We start from the raw sequence: 3,064 nt of genomic DNA on the forward strand, positions 1-3,064 counted from the left end.
CCCTGTTGAGTGTACGGATCTTTATACCACCATGGCAGCTGTTCATCTTGACTACCTGAGGAAGCAGTTCAGAGTCAGAGCAAACATCTACAGCTCATTACAGATAACTGGGTGGTTTTACCACCCGCTTTGATTTTATTTTCCAATTCACGTAAAGCCCTTGTATTAAATTGTTCCTTAGAAATAAACTTGCCTTCAGACCTCATGTGGGAATAAAACTCACCTGGAGTTTGAGGAGCACAGGTGATGCTTCCAATCAGGAGGAAAGAAATCCACAACATTCTGCAGAAACATGGAAGTTCAGATCATTAGCAGCATTCAGACCAGAAGGTTCTAGCAACACATCTTCAGTCCAGGATTCAAGCTGCTGTTAAAGTGGACCTCACCTCATAGTGCTGCTCTGCTGCTAGTGAAAGATAGACCTCAGATCCCCCTGATAGAGACTCCAACCTGCAGGAGCTGCTTTTATAGGATCCTCAGAGCAGCTGGAGATGATTGGAGCTGATTGCTGAAGGTTAGCCACACCTCTTCTATTGCATTTTTTTGTTTTTTTTTTTGGTTACCAGTTTGACTTTTATTGGTTTAAACCACGGGTCACCAACGGGGTGCCCGCGGGCACCATGAGGTCCTCAAGGACCACATGGGGGGCCCTCTTCATCTTCTGAAAACAGAACAACTCACTCAGCGGGTTGAGTTTAATTTTTGTTTATTCTGTTGCTCTTCTTTTTAATCATTTATGTATTATTTCATCATGTTAACTATTTCATCATATTTCAGTGTTTTCAAAATGACAATATTAAAAAGAAACTTAGAAATGAATAAAATAATAAAATAAGAATAAAAATTAGTTTTTATGGATGAGATTTACTGTAGGTGAACACTGATCCCTCCAGTTCATAGGTCAGTATTGGTAGCCCTTCCTATGACTTGGTAGCCATAAAGTAGCCCTCAGCCTTAAAAAGGTTGGTGACCCCTGGTTTAAACTAAGTAATAATACAAAAACAAAGAAGCCCATACAGCTTGCAAAAACTGTGTTGGGGAACTGTGTCCATTTTCTCTCCTAAAATCAGTCAGTCTTTAATCGGGCAGAACAGCAGAATCAAACTCCTTCGTTCGTGATGACTTTAAACACTGAAATCAAACTTTAAAAAGTTTAAAAAGATTTTTAAAAAAAGATAGAAGTGGACTTTGAAAGATGGAAATCGCCTATGATCTCACTTATGGGTAGTGTAGCTTCAATTAAAATGATGGTCTTACCTAGAATGAACTACTTATTTTCAATGATCCCCAATAAACCATCATCTGGATGGTTTGAAATCTCTAGATTCTTCCATTTCCAAATTTCTTTGGAAAGATGAATTCCCTCGTCTCAGCTTAGAGACACTACAGAAAACTAAAGAGAGAGGAGCACTAGATCTGCCTAACTTCCACAACTACTACTTAGCAAATAGAATACAATACATCTCTTAATTGAGTAAAACGTAATCCCTTAGATAAGCCCTGGATAGACACAGAACAGAAAATATGCAGTAATACCACAATTTCAGATTTGCAGTTTCTTAGCTCAAGTATAAAATGGCATTCATGCTTTAAAAATATTACTATCAACTCTTCGCTGACAGCATGGTGGAATTTCTTAAAATGACAAAGTTATCACTTATCCCGTGCAGCCTTACACCCATCTGGAATAACCTTGACATTCTATAAAACAATAATATGATAAACTTTCCGTACTGGAAGAATAAAGGTATTGAATATCTGGTGATTTATTTGATGGAACGGAGTTGATCACATTTAAATGATGCACTATTGCATTAATAAAATGATTATGGGTATGTACAGGTATGTAAGGACTTATCACAGTGCCTGAGTTGTAAATTTTCACCTTCCCCATCAGTTTGCTTGCTGGGTGACTTTGAGGAAAGCTCTCTGAAAAAAACATAGTTTGCATGGCTTTCACTGCATCCTCATGAACTGGAAAAGGAAGGAAAATGTCGGTATCAATCAGTATACACATTTTTTTTGGATCATATTAATGTTGAGACAGCATCTGCATCCGCATCAGACCGATCTCTCTGGGCTCCCTTGATCGGATGCATTACTTAGTGGAATGGGGGGCTGTGGGATGCGTCCTGCGTGGCGGGAGGGCTGGTTCGGGGGGTCCCTGAGTCTTGGGGCTCTTGGGTGGGGGTAGGGGTTGCTACGGTATAGAACGGGAGGGAGTGGGCCTGTGAGTTATTTAGGGGCGGGGGTTCTGGTTGGGTGGCCTGTACGGGACATGTTGGCCCCGTCCTTGGGGGGCTTATGCCGGGGGTTGGGACCAAAGCAGGAACCACATGGGTTGTATTGTGGCAATGACACCGCTCCTCTCCACCCCCATCTGGATTTCAGTGTTCACCTACTGGGTCATCCGGTAGCCCCGGGAACGGCACCTGCCCCCCAAAGGGGTCCCAGGTGCACGGCCTTGGGATTATTGGATGTGTGTGTTATGTGCGAATGTCCGTACGCTTTTTTTTTTTTGAAGAGTCTGTGTGTTGCGAGTGGGGGCACTAGGGTGGGATTAAGACTGTCTTCACTAAGTGTGGAGCCCATTCCCCCTGTTCTGCCCCCCTCCACTGGCTTGCTCTTTAGCCCGCCAGTGCATTGGTGGTGCTTGGTGTTTTGGGGTGGATGCCTGGGTGGGTACTGGCTCATTCCTGGCAGCTGTGTATATTTGAAAAGAAACATACTTGTGACATCACCACATGCTTACCTTGTCTGGACCTGCTTTTCACCTATTCATAGTCTATAGAAAAAAATACATTCTTATTTTCATATAGTGGGACAATAATGATCAACAAAGTCAGATAAACAAAAATGAAATTTTGCCAAATACAACAAAAAGGCCATCAGAGCCGGCGGTGCTTCACACACGGCTATGCTAAGGCTGCAGCAGACGAGCTAATGTAAGCCCTGGACACGGTTAGAGTAGTAGCCCTGCTGGTTGCCATGGTCCTCTCAACACATTGCATCACATTTTTTTTTAAGAACGCACTAAATCAGTAAATGGGCCATATAGTAAAGC

At 42.5% G+C, this 3,064-nt stretch overlaps 1 protein-coding gene and 1 long non-coding RNA gene across 3 annotated transcripts in view; one reads left to right on the plus strand and one right to left on the minus strand.

Annotated features, from left to right (window-relative positions):
• LOC107093711 (carboxylesterase 5A-like) overlaps positions 1-3,064 on the plus strand; it is a 40,895-nt gene that overhangs the window by 4,335 nt on the left and 33,496 nt on the right. The gene's annotated exons all lie outside the window — the stretch shown is intronic.
• Positions 16-512, minus strand: LOC107093712. The gene is made up of 3 exons (XR_001481630.1): positions 387-512; positions 224-282; positions 16-55 (listed from the first exon to the last, which is right to left on the minus strand). It is a non-coding gene; the product is annotated as an uncharacterized LOC107093712 (long non-coding RNA).

This window comes from Cyprinodon variegatus, unplaced genomic scaffold, assembly GCF_000732505.1.
Source record: "Cyprinodon variegatus isolate N-32 unplaced genomic scaffold, C_variegatus-1.0 Scaffold442, whole genome shotgun sequence".
NCBI lineage: Eukaryota > Metazoa > Chordata > Actinopteri > Cyprinodontiformes > Cyprinodontidae > Cyprinodon > Cyprinodon variegatus.